We start from the raw sequence: 17,361 nt of genomic DNA on the forward strand, positions 1-17,361 counted from the left end.
CCTTAACTTATGTAACCTCCCTCCCGATTCCTAAATAATTTTTGGATATTGTCTGGTCGTTGTTTTGCTTTTGCCCTGTACATGATGATTGCTGTTTGATAAGATACTAAGTCAGTGAATTTCAATAGTTTGGATTGTATGAAAAGTGGATTGTGTGTTCCAAGTAGTTGACTTTATGAATAGTCCTTATTGCTCTTTTCTGCAGAATGATAAGTGGCTGTAGTGACGTTTTATAAGTATTCCCCTAAACCTCAGCACAGTAATGCAAATAGGGCAAGAAAAGAGAACAATAAAGTGTACGAAGTGAATGATAATCCAGTAATTCTTTTGCTTTGTATATGACTGCCATGCTTCTTGAAATTTTACCCTTTACGTTTTTGATGTGTGGCTTCCAACTCAGCCTGTCATCTATTATAACCCCAAGAAATGTGTTTTCCTGCACCCTTTCAATTTCAGTCCCATCTATTTCTATTCGTATCTTTATGTTCGCTCTGCCAAATACCATAAACTTGGTCTTACTTACATTTAATGATAATTTGTTCCAGTCGAACAAATTTATTTTTTTCATTTCCTCATTCAACACTGATTCCACTTGTTGGATGTTATCACCTGAACAAAAGATATGTGTCATCTGCAAAATCGACGAGTTTTAGTTCTTTAGAGACTTTGCACGTGTGATTTATATACAAAATAAATAATTTAGAGCCTATAACTGACCCTTGTGAAACACCACAAACTATTTCCAAATATCCAGAACAGTGATCACCCAACTTTACATACTGTTGCTGTTCTCGCAGATAATCCTTTATCCAGTCTAATACTAATCCCCTTATCCCATATTTTTCTAATTTATTGAATAGTATATTATGATTAATTGTGTCAAAAGCTTTTTTGAGGTCAATGAAAACTCCTACTGCATGTCGTTTGTTGTCTATTGCATCTGTGATTTCCTCGATTGATTCCATTAATGCCTGTGCTGTTGCTCTGTTGACTCTAAAACCATATTGGTTCTCTGCAAATAATTTGTTTTTCCAAAAATCCATCCATTCTACTGTTAAAAGGTTTTTCCAATATTTTTGAGAGTTGTGGCAATATTGAGATAGGTCTGTAGTTTGTAAAGTTGTGTTTGCTCCCAGTTTTATAAAGAGGAATGACCTTAGCAATTTTCATCTTCTTTGGGAATGTACCAGTTAAAAATGACAAGTTACAGATGTACACAAGTGGCTTTGAAATCCCCTCAATGATTTGCTTAACTAACATCATATCAATCCCATTGCAGTCGGTAGATGTTTTATTTTTGCATTGTTTTACAATGTTAATGATTTCATTTTCATCAACTGCCTTCAAAAACATTGAGTGAGGATTCCTTTCTATTAATTTATCTCTGTTGCCTAGTACATCTGGCGCTGGAATCTGTATGTTTTTTGCTATTTGAGGGCCAAGATTTACAAAGAACTGATGAAAACTGTTTGCCACTTCTTCCATATGATAATTTTCAGTATCATTTATAATAAAATATTTAGGTAATTTGTGTTGTTCGGTACCTTCTCTAATAGTGTGGTTTAGGAGAGTCCATATCCCCTTAATATTATTTTTGTTATCCTCTAATTTATTCTTATAATATTAGTTACCGTAATTTTCGGACTATAAATCGCGTTTTTTTTTCTCATAGTTTGGGTGGGGGGGCGACTTATACTCAGGAGCGACTTTTTTTTTTTTTTCCACAAATTTTTACTTGATCATTACACATCACTTACTTACAAGTGTAGTTGACCACTTCACATGTTATTTTTAGTATAGCTGATCACTTCACATGCTTTGATATCTTTATCTTGAACATATTCAAAACATGAAAAATAGAGAGAAAAAATCAAATAAAGTAATTAACACTTTAAAGCACCATATCCTCTGGACATGTTCTGTCACCAGGATGACATAAAGGACGAGAAATTTGATCGATGGATTTAATGATTTGGAGTGACACAAACGGTTTGATATTGTTGTTTATGTGATAGTTATTTAAAATATAGTTTATATATCGTTGTATGGGCCTGTGGAATAATTTGAACTGCGGCGCGGCACACGGCATTGTTGACAAAGGACGATCGATGGATTTAATGAATTGGAGTGACACAGATGGTTTTATAAACGTGTTATTTATGTGATAGTTTTTTTTAAATAACTGAATGTTACGTCAGGCCTGTTCTCAGCTCCTCGTTTGTGTTTGTCACGTTAGCATACCGTATCGTTTAGCCTGTTGTTGCTTGTTCATTTCTGTTCTTGGTGTTGGATTTTGTCGAATAAATTGTCCCCCAAAATGCGATTTATACTCCGGAGCGACTTATATATGTTGGTTTTCACATTTTTGGGCATTTTATGGCTGGTGCGATTTATACTCCGGTGCGACTTATAGTCCGAAAATTACGGTAATTTATTCTTATCTCTTATATTTATCTTCAGCGCCTTCTGTTCTCTGTTTTATGAAGTTCCTATAGAGTAGATTCTTCTTTTTACAGGCATTTCTTAAGCCTTTCGTCAACCATGGGCTGTCCTTATATTTAGTTTTTTTGTTATATTCCTTGATTGGACAATGCTTATTATGTAATGAAGTGAATATAGTCATCAATTTATGGTATGCATTATTTACATATTTTTCTTTATATATTGCATCCCAGTTCTGTTCCATTAATTCATGTTTTAGAGTAGCAATTGTCTCATCTGTCCTAATTCTTCTTTGTTGTTTATCCACCCCATTTTCAGATTTGAAATTATTGTCATATACTGTAAAGGTGGTCAGTAATATCAGTAACTAGAATTTTGCAATTTCTGGAGAAATTGCGTGTGAAGGCGAAATGTATGAATAACTTTTTCGGGGAATGCTGCCGAACGATGTTGAAACGTGTTGAATTACTTGAGAAATGTAGAATATTTGGAGAATTTGTGGTGAATTTCAAAATTGAAAGTTTGGAATATTTGGTAAGTGGGAAGTTGTGGAATAGGTAGGCAAACGATGAACAGCTGAAAGTTGGAATGGGTTGAATCGGTTGAAAAATGTAGAAATTAGAGTAGAAAAAGGAAATTTTGGAGAATTTGGTTGAATTTCGAATTTGGAATTTTTGGTAAGTGGGAAGTTGTGGAAAAGGTAGGCAAAAGATGTACAGTTAAAAGTTGGAACGGGTTGAATCAGTTAAAAAATGTAGAAGTTAGAGCAAATGTGGAATCCCCATAGAGAATGAATGGGAAAATAAAAAAAGCAATTGCGCCAAAATCTTTCTAAATTTGGAACAAAACAAAAAAAACGGCCTCAGGAGGTTCACTTTTGGGGTAAAAATGTTGAAACGGGTTAAATCGGACAAAAAACGAAAAAGTTAGCGCAAATGTAGCTATTTGGGCCACTCAGTGTTGAAATAAGGTCACTTCCGGTTTGATTCGGGTCACTTCTGGTCTAGTTTGGGTCACTTCCGGTTTATTTGGGTCACTTCCGGTTTAAAACAAGTCACTTCCGGTTTAGCTGAGGTCACTTCCTGTTTATTTGGGGTCATTTCCGGTCTAAAAAGGTCACTTCCGGTTCATTTGGGGTCACTTCCGGTTTGATTTGGGGTCACTTCCGGTTTACCAGAGGTCACTTCCGGTTTAATTTGGTTCACTTCCGGTTCGTCTGAGGTCACTTCCGGTTTATCAGGGGTCATTTCCGGTCTAAAAAGGTCAGTTCCGGTACATTTAGGGTCACTTCCGGTTTGATTTGGGGTCACTTCCGGTTTACCTGAGGTCACTTCCGGTCTATTTGGGGTCACTTTCGGTTTGATTTGGGGCACTTCCGGTTCATTTTGGGTTCATTGGGGGCACTTGAGGGTCATCCAAGATGGCCGCCACACTGGAATTGGGGGTCAAGGGTTGAATGTGTAAGCGTAGTGGAAGTGGGGGTGAATGGGAGTGAATGTGGGAAGCATAAGGTGAATGCATTTGGAATGGGTTGAATCGGTCGAAAAATGTAGAAATTATAGTAGAAAAACGAAATTTTAGAGAATTTTGGTTGAATTTCAAATTTGAAAATTTGGAATTTTTGGTAAGTGGGAAGTTGTGGAATAGGTAGAAAAATGATGAACAGTTGAAAGTTGGAATGGGTTGAATCGGTTGAAAAATGTAGAAATGAGAAGGGGAAAAGGAATTGGGTGCGAATTTCAAAATAAAAGATGTGAAGTTTTTGGTAAGTGGGAAGTTGTGGAATAGGTAGAAAAATGATGAACAGTTGAAAGTTGGAATGTGTTGAATCGGTTGAAAAATGTAGAAATGAGAAGGGAAAAGGAAATTGGGTGTGAATTTCAAAATAAAAGATGTGAAGTTTTTGGTAAGTGGGAAGTTGTGGAATAGGTGGAAAAATGATGAACAGTTGAAAGTTGGAATGGGTTGAATCGGTTGAAAAATGTAGAAATGAGAAGGGAAAAGGAATTGGGTGTGAATTTCAAAATAAAAGATGTGAAGTATTTGGGAAGTTGTGGAATAGGTAGAAAAATGATGAACAGTTGAAAGTTGGAATGGGTTGAATCGGTTGAAAAATGTAGAAATTAGAGTACAAAAACGGAATTTGAGAGAATTTTGGTTGAATTTCAAAATAAAATATGTGAAGTTTTTGGTAAGTGGGAAGTTGTGGAATAGGTTGAAAAATGATGAACAGTTGAAAGTTGGAATGGGTTGAATCGGTTGAAAAATGTAGAAATGAGAAGGGAAAAGGAAATTGGGTGTGAATTTCAAAATAAAAGATGTGAAGTTTTTGGTAAGTGGGAAGTTGTGGAATAGGTAGAAAAATGATGAACAGTTGAAAGTTGGAATGGGTTGAATCGGTTGAAAAATGTAGAAATGAGAAGGGAAAAGGAAATTGGGTGTGAATTTCAAAATAAAAGATGTGAAGCTTTTGGTAAGTGGGAAGTTGTGGAATCGGTAGAAAAATGATGAACAGTTGAAAGTTGGAATGGGTTGAATCGGTTGAAAAATGTAGAAATTAGAGTAGAAAAACGAAATTTTAGAGAATTTTGGTTGAATTTCAAAATAAAAGATGTGAAGTTTTTGGTAAGTGGGACGTTGTGGAATAGGTAGGCAAAAGATGAACAGTTGAAAGTTGGAACGAGTTGAATCGGTTGAAAAATGTAGAAGTTAGAGGTGAAAAACGAAATTTTGTGAAAATTTGTCGGAATTTTTAACGTGAAAACGAGAAATTTTCGAATTTGGGAATTTTGGGAATGTCGAGAATCCTTCCGAATGTGATTAGAATGTGCTGAATGATGTGAATTTCAAATTGGAACGACGTAAATGTGAAATGTCGAATGTGCCATTAAGAATGAATGGGGAAAAATTTGTCGGAATTTTGGGAATTTTGCGGAATCGGAAAATTTTCGGAACGAGAAAAATATAAGCGCTCATGTCGTGAATATTTGGAATACGTGAAAAGTGGAATGGAGTGAATCGGATGAATTATGTGGAAGATGAAACGTGTCAAAAAAGTGTGGAGAATAAAATAGAAGAATAATAATAACTAGAATTTTGCAATTTCTGGAGAAATTGCGTGTGAAGGCGAAATGTATGAATAACTTTTTCGGGGAATGCTGCCGAACGATGTTGAAACGTGTTGAATTACTTGAGAAATGTAGAATATTTGGAGAATTTGTGGTGAATTTCAAAATTGAAAGTTTGGAATATTTGGTAAGTGGGAAGTTGTGGAATAGGTAGGCAAAAGATGAACAGTTGAAAGTTGGAATGGGTTGAATCGGTTGAAAAAAGTAGAAATTAGAGTAGAAAAACGAAATTTTGGAGAATTTGGTTGAATTTCAAATTTGGAATTTTTGGTAAGTGGGAAGTTGTGGAATAGGTAGGCAAAAGATGTACAGTTGAAAGTTGGAACGGGTTGAATCAGTTAAAAAATGTAGAAGTTAGAGCAAATGTTGAATCCCCATAGAGAATGAATGGGAAAATAAAAAAAGGCAATTGCGCCAAATCTTTTAGAAATTTTGAACAAAACGAAAAAAAACGGCCTCAGGAGGTTCACTTTTGGGGTAAAAATGTTGAAACGGGTTAAATCGGACAAAAAACGAAGACGTTAGCGCAAATGTAGCTATTTGGGGCACTTAGTGTTGAAATAAGGTCACTTCCGGCTTGATTCGGGTCATTTCCGGTCTAATTTGGGTCACTTCCGGTTTATTTGGGTCACTTCCGGTTTAAAACAGGTCACTTCCGGTTTAGCTGAGGTCACTTCCGGTTTATTTGGGGTCACTTCCGGTCCAAAAGGGTCACTTCCGGTTCATTTGGGGTCACTTCCGGTTTGATTTGGGGTCACTTCCGGTTTACCAGAGGTCACTTCCGGTCTATTTGGGGTCACTTCCGGTTTATTTGGGTCACTTCCGGTTTAATTTGGGTCACTTCCGGTTCGTCTGAGGTCACTTCCGGTTTATAAGGGGTCATTTCCGGTCTAAAAAGGTCACTTCCGGTACATTTGGGGTCACTTCCGGTTTGATTTGGGGTCACTTCCGGTTTACCTGAGGTCACTTCCGGTCTATTTGGGGTCACTTCCGGTTTAATTTGGGTCACTTCCGGTTCGTCTGAGGTCACTTCCGGTTTATTAGGGGTCATTTCCGGTCTAAAAAGGTCACTTCCGGTACATTTGGGGTCACTTCCGGTTTGATTTGGGGTCACTTCCGGTTTACCTGAGGTCACTTCCGGTCTATTTGGGGTCACTTTCGGTTTGATTTGGGCCACTTCCGGTTCATTCTGGGTTCATTGGTGGCACTTCAGGGTCATCCAAGATGGCCGCCACACTGGAATTGGGGGTCAAGGGTTGAATTGTGTAAGCATAGTGGAAGTGGGGGTGAATGGGAGTGAATGTGGGAAGAATAAGGTGAATTAAGTGAATAAATTTGGAATGGGTTGAATCTGTTGAAAAATGTAGAAATGAGAAGGGAAAAAGGAATTGGGTGTGAATTTCAAAATAAAAGATGTGAAGTTTTTGGTAAGTGGGAAGTTGTGGAATAGGTAGAAAAATGATGAACAGTTGAAAGTTGGAATGGGTTGAATCGGTTGAAAAATGTAGAAATGAGAAGGAGAAACGGAAATATTGGAGAATTGGGTGTGAATTTCAAAATAAAAGATGTGAAGTTTTTGGTAAGTGGGAAGTTGTGGAATAGGTAGAAAAATGATGAACAGTTGAAAGTTGGAATGGGTTGAATCGGTTGAAAAATGTAGAAATGAGAAGGGAAAAGGAATTGGGTGTGAATTTCAAAATAAAAGATGTGAAGCTTTTGGTAAGTGGGAAGTTGTGGAATCAGTAGAAAAATAATGAACAGTTGAAAGTTGGAATGGGTTGAATCGGTTGAAAAATGTAGAAATTAGAGTAGAAAAACGAAATTTTAGAGAATTTTGGTTGAATTTCAAAATAAAAGATGTGAAGTTTTTGGTAAGTGGGACGTTGTGGAATAGGTAGGCAAAAGATGAACAGTTGAAAGTTGGAACGAGTTGAATCGGTTGAAAAATGTAGAAGTTAGAGGTGAAAAACGAAATTTTGTGAAAATTTGTCGGAATTTTTAACGTGAAAACGTGAAATTTTCGAATTTGGGAATTTTGGGAATGTCGAGAATCCTTCCGAATGTGATTAGAATGTGCTGAATGATGTGAATTTCAAATTGGAACGACGTAAATGTGAAATGTCGAATGTGCCATTAAGAATGAATGGGGAAAAATTTGTCGGAATTTTGGGAATTTTGCGGAATCGGAAAATTTTCGGAACGAGCAAAATACAAGCGCTCGTCGCGTGAATATTTGGAATACGTGAAAAGTGGAATGGAGTGAATCGGATGAATTATGTGGAAGATGAAACGTGTCAAAAAAGTGTGGAGAAACGTAGAGAATAATAATAATAACTAGAATTTTGCAATTTCTGGAGAAATTGCGTGTGAAGGCGAAATGTATGAATAACTTTTTCGGGGAATGCTGCCGAACGATGTTGAAACGTGTTGAATTACTTGAGAAATGTAGAATATTTGGAGAATTTGTGGTGAATTTCAAAATTGAAAGTTTGGAATATTCGGTAAGTGGGAAGTTGTGGAATAGGTAGGCAAAAGATGAACAGTTGAAAGTTGGAATGGGTTGAGTCGGTAGAAAAATGTAGAAGTTAGAGTAGAAAAACGAAATTTTGGAGAATTTGGTTGAATTTTAAATTTGGAATTGTTGGTAAGTGGGAAGTTGTGGAATAGGTAGGCAAAAGATGAACAGTTGAAAGTTGGAACGGGTTGAATCAGTTAAAAAATGTAGAAGTTAGAGCAAATGTTGAATCCCCATAGAGAATGAATGGGAAAATAAAAAAAAGCAATTGCGCCAAAATCTTTCTAAATTTGGAACAAAACCAAAAAAAACGGCCTCAGGAGGTTAACTTTTGGGGTAAAAATGTTGAAACGGGTTAAATCGGACAAAAACCGAAGACGTTAGCGCAAATGTAGCTATTTGGGGCACTTAGTGTTGAAATAAGGTCACTTCTGGCTTGATTCGGGTCATTTCCGGTCTAATTTGGGTCACTTCCGGTTTATTTGGGTCACTTCCGGTTTAAAACAGGTCACTTCCGGTTTAGCTGAGGTCACTTCCGGTTTATTTGGGGTCATTTCCGGTCTAAAAAGGTCACTTCTGGTTCATTTTGGGTCACTTCCGGTTTGATTTGGGGTCACTTCCGGTTCATTTGGGGTCACTTCCGGTTTGATTTGGGGTCACTTCCGGTTTACCAGAGGTCACTTCCGGTCTATTTGGGGTCACTTCCGGTTTATTTGGGTCACTTCCGGTTTAATTTGGGTCACTTCCGGTTCGTCTGAGGTCACTTCCTGTTTATAAGGGGTCATTTCCGGTCTAAAAAGGTCACTTCCGGTACATTTGGGGTCACTTCCGGTTTGATTTGGGGTCACTTCCGGTTTACCTGAGGTCACTTCCGGTCTATTTGGGGTCACTTCCGGTTTAATTTGGGTCACTTCCGGTTCGTCTGAGGTCACTTCCGGTTTATTAGGGGTCATTTCCGGTCTAAAAAGGTCACTTCCGGTACATTTGGGGTCACTTCCGGTTTGATTTGGGGTCACTTCCGGTTTACCTGAGGTCACTTCCGGTCTATTTGGGGTCACTTTCGGTTTGATTTGGGCCACTTCCGGTTCATTCTGGGTTCATTGGTGGCACTTCAGGGTCATCCAAGATGGCCGCCACACTGGAATTGGGGGTCAAGGGTTGAATTGTGTAAGCATAGTGGAAGTGGGGGTGAATGGGAGTGAATGTGGGAAGAATAAGGTGAATTAAGTGAATAAATTTGGAATGGGTTGAATCTGTTGAAAAATGTAGAAATGAGAAGGGAAAAAGGAATTGGGTGTGAATTTCAAAATAAAAGATGTGAAGTTTTTGGTAAGTGGGAAGTTGTGGAATAGGTAGAAAAATGATGAACAGTTGAAAGTTGGAATGGGTTGAATCGGTTGAAAAATGTAGAAATGAGAAGGAGAAACGGAAATATTGGAGAATTGGGTGTGAATTTCAAAATAAAAGATGTGAAGTTTTTGGTAAGTGGGAAGTTGTGGAATAGGTAGAAAAATGATGAACAGTTGAAAGTTGGAATGGGTTGAATCGGTTGAAAAATGTAGAAATGAGAAGGGAAAAGGAATTGGGTGTGAATTTCAAAATAAAAGATGTGAAGCTTTTGGTAAGTGGGAAGTTGTGGAATCAGTAGAAAAATAATGAACAGTTGAAAGTTGGAATGGGTTGAATCGGTTGAAAAATGTAGAAATTAGAGTAGAAAAACGAAATTTTAGAGAATTTTGGTTGAATTTCAAAATAAAAGATGTGAAGTTTTTGGTAAGTGGGACGTTGTGGAATAGGTAGGCAAAAGATGAACAGTTGAAAGTTGGAACGAGTTGAATCGGTTGAAAAATGTAGAAGTTAGAGGTGAAAAACGAAATTTTGTGAAAATTTGTCGGAATTTTTAACGTGAAAACGTGAAATTTTCGAATTTGGGAATTTTGGGAATGTCGAGAATCCTTCCGAATGTGATTAGAATGTGCTGAATGATGTGAATTTCAAATTGGAACGACGTAAATGTGAAATGTCGAATGTGCCATTAAGAATGAATGGGGAAAGATTTGTCGGAATTTTGGGAATTTTGCGGAATCGGAAAATTTTCGGAACGAGCAAAATACAAGCGCTCGTCGCGTGAATATTTGGAATACGTGAAAAGTGGAATGGAGTGAATCGGATGAATTATGTGGAAGATGAAACGTGTCAAAAAAGTGTGGAGAAACGTAGAGAATAATAATAATAACTAGAATTTGCAATTCCTGAAGGAATTGCGTGTGAAGGTGAAGAAGTTGAATAAATATTTAAGGAATGTTGCAGAATGATGTTGAAACGAGTTGAATCGGTTGAAAAATGTAGAAATGAGAAGGGAAAAAGGAATTGGGTGTGAATTTCAAAATAAAAGATGTGAAATTTTTGGTAAGTTGTGGAATAGGTAGAAAAAAGATGAACAGTTGAAAGTTGGAATGGGTTGAATCGGTTGAAAAATGTAGAAATGAGAAGGGAAAAAGGAATTGGGTGTGAATTTCAAAATAAAAGAAGTGAAGTTTTTGGTAAGTGGGAAGTTGTTGAATAGGTAGAGAAAAGATGAACAGTTGAAAGTAGGAATGGGTTGAATCGGTTGAAAAATGTAGAAATGAGAAGGGAAAAAGGAATTGGGCGTGAATTTCAAAATAAAAGATGTGAATTTTTTGGTAAGTGGGAACTTGTGGAATAGGTAGAAAAATGATGAACAGTTGAAAGTTGGAATGGGTTGAATCGGTTGAAAAATGTAGAAATGAGAAGGGAAAAAGGAATTGGGTGTGAATTTCAAAATAAAAGATGTGAAGTTTTTGGTAAGTCGGAAGTTGTGGAATAGGTAGAAGAATGATGAACAGTTGAAAGTTGGAATGGGTTGAATCGGTTGAAAAATGTAGAAATGAGAAGGGAAAAAGGAAGTGGGTGTGAATTTCAAAATAAAAGATGTGAAGTTTTTGGTAAGGGGGAAGTTGTGGAATAGGTAGAAAAATGATGAACAGTTGAAAGTTGGAATGGGTTGAATCAGTTGAAAAATGTAGAAATGAGAAGGGAAAAAGGAATTGGGAGTGAATTTCAAAATAAAAGATGTGAATTTTTTGGTAAGTGGGAAGTTGTGGAATAGGTAGAAAAATGATGAACAGTTGAAAGTTGGAATGGGTTGAATCGGTTGAAAAATGTAGAAATGAGAAGGGAAAAAGGAATTGGGTGTGAATTTCAAAATAAAAGAAGTGAAGTTTTTGATAAGTGGGAAGTTGTTGAATAGGTAGAAAAATGATGAACAGTTGAAAGTTGGAATGGGTTGGATCGGTTGAAAAATGTAGAAATGAGAAGGGGAAAAGGAATTGGGTGTGAATTTCAAAATAAAAGAAGTGAAGTTTTTGATAAGTGGGAAGTTGTTGAATAGGTAGAAAAATTATGAACAGTTGAAAGTTGGAATGGGTTGAATCGGTTGAAAAATGTAGAAATTAGAGTAGAAAAAAGGAAATTTTAGAGAATTTTGGTTGAATTTCAAAATAAAAGATGTGAAGTTTTTGGTAAGTGGGAAGTTGTGGAATAGGTAGAGAAAAGATGAACAGTTGAAAGTTGGAATGGGTTGAATCGGTTGAAAAATGTAGAAATGAGAAGGGAAAAGGGAAAAAGGAATAGAGTGTGAATTTCAAAATAAAAGATGAAAACGTGAAAATGTTGAATTTGGCAAGTTTGGGAATGTCCCCAATGTGATTTGAATGTGTTGAATTATGTGAATTTCAAACTGGAACAACATAAATGTGAAATGTTGAATCTGCCATTAAGAATGAATGGGGCAAAAATCGCCGTAAATTTGTGAATTTTGCGAAAACGGAAAATTTTTGGAAGGAAAAAAATCTAAGCAGTGTTGCCATGAATATTTGGAATAAGTGAAAAGTGGAATGGAGTGAATCGGTTGAAGTATGTGGAAGTAGTTAAGCGCCGAAAAAGTGGGCAGAATAAGTAGAATAATAATAATAAAGGACAGGAATAACAATAGTGTGAAGGTCTTCACCTTCACACTAACTAGAATTTTGCAATTTCTGGAGAAATTGCGTGTGAAGGCGAAATGTATGAATAACTTCTTCGGGGAATGCTGCCGAACGATGTTGAAACGTGTTGAATTACTTGAGAAATGTAGAAAATTTGGAGAATTTGTGGCGAATTTCAAAATAAAAGATGTGAAGTTTTTGGTAAGTGGGAAGTTGTGGAATAGGTCGAAAAATGATGAACAGTTGAAAGTTGGAATGGGTTGAATCGGTTGAAAAATGTAGAAATGAGAAGGGAAAAGGGAATTGGGTGTGAATTTCAAAATAAAAGATGTGAAGTTTTTGAGGAGTGGGAAGTTGTGGAATAGGTAGAAAAATGATGAACAGTTGAAAGTTGGAATGGGTTGAATCGGTTGAAAAATGTAGAAATGAGAAGGGAAAAGGGAATTGGGTGTGAATTTCAAAATAAAAGATGTAAAGTTTTTGGTAAGTGGGAAGTTGTGGAATAGGTAGAAAAATGATGAACAGTTGAAAGTTGGAATGGGTTGAATCGGTTGAAAAATGTAGAAATGAGAAGGGAAAAGGGAATTGAGTGTGAATTTCAAAATAAAAGATGTGAAGTTTTTGGTAAGTGGGAAGTTGTGGAATAGGTAGAAAAATGATGAACAGTTGAAAGTTGGAATGAGTTGAATCGGTTGAAAAATGTAGAAATGAGAAGGGAAAAGGGAATTGGGTGTGAATTTCAAAATAAAAGATGTGAAGTTTTTGGTAAGTGGGAAGTTGTGGAATAGGTAGAAAAATGATGAACAGTTGAAAGTTGGAATGGGTTGAATCGGTTGAAAAATGTAGAAATGAGAAGGGAAAAAGGAATTGGGTGTGAATTTCAAAATAAAAGATGTGAAGTATTTGGGAAGTTGTGGAATAGGTAGAAAAATGATGAACAGTTGAAAGTTGGAATGGGTTGAATCGGTTGAAAAATGTAGAAATTAGAGTACAAAAAATGAATTTGAGAGAATTTTGGTTGAATTTCAAAATAAAAGATGTGAAGTTTTTGGTAAGTGGGAAGTTGTGGAATAGGTAGAAAAATGATGAACAGTTGAAAGTTGGAATGGGTTTAATCGGTTGAAAAATGTAGAAATGAGAAGGGAAAAGGAAATTGGGTGTGAATTTCAAAATAAAAGATGTGAAGTTTTTGGTAAGTGGGAAGTTGTGGAATAGGTAGAAAAATGATGAACAGTTGAAAGTTGGAATGGGTTGAATCGGTTGAAAAATGTAGAAATGAGAAGGGAAAAGGAATTGGGTGTGAATTTCAAAATAAAAGATATGAAGCTTTTGGTAAGTGGGAAGTTGTGGAATCGGTAGAAAAATAATGAACAGTTGAAAGTTGGAATGGGTTGAATCGGTTGAAAAATGTAGAAATTAGAGTAGAAAAACGAAATTTTAGAGAATTTTGGTTGAATTTCAAAATAAAAGATGTGAAGTTTTTGGTAAGTGGGACGTTGTGGAATAGGTAGGCAAAAGATGAACAGTTGAAAGTTGGAACGAGTTGAATCGGTTGAAAAATGTAGAAGTTAGAGGTGAAAAACGAAATTTTGTGAATATTTGTCGGAATTTTTAACGTGAAAACGTGAAATTTTCGAATTTGGGAATGTCGAGAATCCTTCCGAATGTGATTAGAATGTGCTGAATGATGTGAATTTCAAATTGGAACGACGTAAATGTGAAATGTCGAATGTGCCATTAAGAATGAATGGGGAAAAATTTGTCGGAATTTGGGGAATTTTGCGGAATCGGAAAATTTTCGGAATGAGAAAAATACAAGCGCTCATCGCGTGAATATTTGGAATACGTGAAAAGTGGAATGGAGTGAATCGGATGAATTATGCGGAAGATGAAACTGGACAAAAAAGTGTGGAGAATAAAAGAGAATAATAATAATAACTAGAATTTTGCAATTTCTGGAGAAATTGCGTGTGAAGGCGAAATGTATGAATAACTTTTTCGGGGAATGCTGCCGAACGATGTTGAAACGTGTTGAATTACTTGAGAAATGTAGAATATTTGGAGAATTTGTGGTGAATTTCAAAATTGAAAGTTTGGAATATTTGGTAAGTGGGAAGTTGTGGAATAGGTAGGCAAAAGATGTACAGTTGAAAGTTGGAACGGGTTGAATCAGTTAAAAAATGTAGAAGTTAGGGCAAATGTTGAATCCCCGTAGAGAATGAATGGGGAAATAAAAAAAAGCAATTGCGCCAAAATCTTTCTAAATTTGGAACAAAAGAAAAAAAACGGCCTCAGGAGGTTCACTTTTGGGGTAAAAATGTTGAAACGGGTTAAATCGGACAAAAAACGAAGACGTTAGCGCAAATGTAGCTATTTGGGGCACTTAGTGTTGAAATAAGGTCACTTCCGGCTTGATTTGGGTCATTTCCGGTCTAATTTGGGTCACTTCCGGTTTTATTGGGTCACTTCCGGTTTAATATAGGTCACTTCCGGTTTAGCTGAGGTCACTTCCGGTTAATTTGGGGTCACTTCCGGTCTAAAAAGGTCACTTCCGGTTCATTTGGGGTCACTTCCGGTTTGATTTGGGGTCACGTCCGGTTTACCAGAGGTCACTTCCGGTCTATTTGGGGTCACTTCCGGTTTATTTGGGTCACTTCCGGTTTAATTTGGGTCACTTCCGGTTCGTCTGAGGTCACTTCCGGTTTATTAGGGGTCATTTCCGGTCTAAAAAGGTCACTTCCGGTACATTTGGGGTCACTTCCGGTTTGATTTGGGGTCACTTCCGGTTTACCTGAGGTCACTTCCGGTCTATTTGGGGTCACTTTCGGTTTATTTGGGTCACTTCCGGTTTAATTTGGGTCACTTCCGGTTCGTCTGAGGTCACTTCCGGTTTATTTGGGCTCACTTCCGGTCTAAAAAGGTCACTTCCGGTTCATTTGGGGTCACTTCCGGTTTGATTTGGGGTCACTTCCGGTTTACCAGAGGTCACTTCCGGTCTATTTGGGGTCACTTCCGGTTTATTTGGGTCACTTCCGGTTTAATTTGGGTCACTTCCGGTTCGTCTGAGGTCACTTCCGGTTTATTAGGGGTCATTTCCGGTCTAAAAAGGTCACTTCCGGTACATTTGGGGTCACTTCCGGTTTGATTTGGGGTCACTTCCGGTTTACCTGAGGTCACTTCCGGTCTATTTGGGGTCACTTTCGGTTTGATTTGGGCCACTTCCGGTTCATTCTGGGTTCATTGGTGGCACTTCAGGGTCATCCAAGATGGCCGCCACACTGGAATTGGGGGTCAAGGGTTTAATTGTGTGAGCATAGTGGAAGTGGGGGTGAATGGGAGTGAATGTGGTAAGCATAGGGTGAATAAAGGGAATAAATGTGGAATGGGTTGAATCGGTCGAAAAATGTAGAAATTAGAGTAGAAAAACGAAATTTTGGAGAATGTGGTTGAATTTCAAATTTGAAAATTTCGAATTTTTGGTAAGTGGGAATATGTGGAATAGGTAAGCAAAAGATGAACAGTTGAAAGTTGGAATGGGTTGAATCGGTTGAAAAATGTAGAAATTAGAGTAGAAAAACGAAATTTTAGAGAATTTTGGTTGAATTTCAAAATAAAAGATGTGAAGTTTTTGGTAAGTGGGACGTTGTGGAATAGGTAGGCAAAAGATGAACAGTTGAAAGTTGGAACGAGTTGAATCGGTTGAAAAATGTAGAAGTTAGAGGTGAAAAACGAAATTTTGTGAAAATTTGTCGGAATTTTTAACGTGAAAACGTGAAATTTTCGAATTTGGGAATTTTGGGAATGTCGAGAATCCTTCCGAATGTGATTAGAATGTGCTGAATGATGTGAATTTCAAATTGGAACGACGTAAATGTGAAATGTCGAATGTGCCATTAAGAATGAATGGGGAAAGATTTGTCGGAATTTTGGGAATTTTGCGGAATCGGAAAATTTTCGGAACGAGAAAAATACAAGCGCTCGTCGCGTGAATATTTGGAATACGTGAAAAGTGGAATGGAGTGAATCGGATGAATTATGTGGAAGATGAAACGTGTCAAAAAAGTGTGGAGAATAAAAGAGAATAATAACTAGAATTTGCAATTCCTGAAGGAATTGCGTGTGAAGGTGAAGAAGTTGAATAAATATTGAAGGAATGCTGCAGAATGATGTTGAAACGAGTTGAATCGGTTGAAAAATGTGGAAATGAGAAGGGAAAAAGGAAATGGGTGTGAATTTCAAAATAAAAGATGTGAAGTTTTTGTTAAGTTGTGGAATAGGTAAAGAAATGATGAACAGTTGAAAGTTGGAATGGGTTGAATCGGTTGAAAAATGTAGAAATGAGAAGGGAAAAAGGAATTGGTTGTGAATTTCAAAATAAAAGAAGTGAAGTTTTTGGTAAGTGGGAAGTTGTTGAATAGGTAGAGAAAAGATGAACAGTTGAAAGTTGGAATGGGTTGAATCGGTTGAAAAATGTAGAAATTAGAGTAGAAAAAAGGAAATTTTAGAGAATTTTGGTTGAATTTCAAAATAAAAGATGTGAAGTTTTTGGTAAGTGGGAAGTTGTGTAATAGGTAGAGAAAAGATGAACAGTTGAAAGTTGGAATGGGTTGAATCGGTTGAAAAATGTAGAAATGAGAAGGGTATAGGGAAAAAGGAATAGAGTGTGAATTTCAAAATAAAAGATGAAAACGTGAAAATGTTGAATTTGGCAAGTTTGGGAATGTCCCCAATGTGATTTGAATGTGTTGAATTATGTGAATTTCAAACTGGAACAACATAAATGTGAAATGTTGAATCTGCCATTAAGAATGAATGGGGCAAAAATCGCCGTAAATTTGTGAATTTTGCGAAAACGGAAAATTTTTGGAAGGAAAAAAATCTAAGCAGTGTTGCCATGAATATTTGGAATAAGTGAAAAGTGGAATGGAGTGAATCGGTTGAAGTATGTGGAAGTAGTTAAGCGCCGAAAAAGTGAGCGGAATAAGTTGAATAATAATAATAATAACTAGAATTTGCAATTCCTGAAGGAATTGCGTGTGAAGGTGAAGAAGTTGAATAAATATTTAAGGAATGTTGCAGAATGATGTTGAAACGAGTTGAATCGGTTGAAAAATGTAGAAATGAGAAGGGAAAAAGGAATTGGGTGTGAATTTCAAAATAAAAGATGTGAAATTTTTGGTAAGTTGTGGAATAGGTAGAAAAAAGATGAACAGTTGAAAGTTGGAATGGGTTGAATCGGTTGAAAAATGTAGAAATGAGAAGGGAAAAA

General features: G+C 36.7%; 1 long non-coding RNA gene across 3 annotated transcripts in view; it reads right to left on the reverse strand.

Moving 5' to 3' along the window:
* Window positions 1–17,361, reverse strand: part of LOC133151886 (uncharacterized) — a 77,302-nt gene that overhangs the window by 6,526 nt on the left and 53,415 nt on the right. The gene's annotated exons all lie outside the window — the stretch shown is intronic.

This window comes from Syngnathus typhle, linkage group LG3, assembly GCF_033458585.1.
Source record: "Syngnathus typhle isolate RoL2023-S1 ecotype Sweden linkage group LG3, RoL_Styp_1.0, whole genome shotgun sequence".
Classification (NCBI taxonomy): domain Eukaryota; kingdom Metazoa; phylum Chordata; class Actinopteri; order Syngnathiformes; family Syngnathidae; genus Syngnathus; species Syngnathus typhle.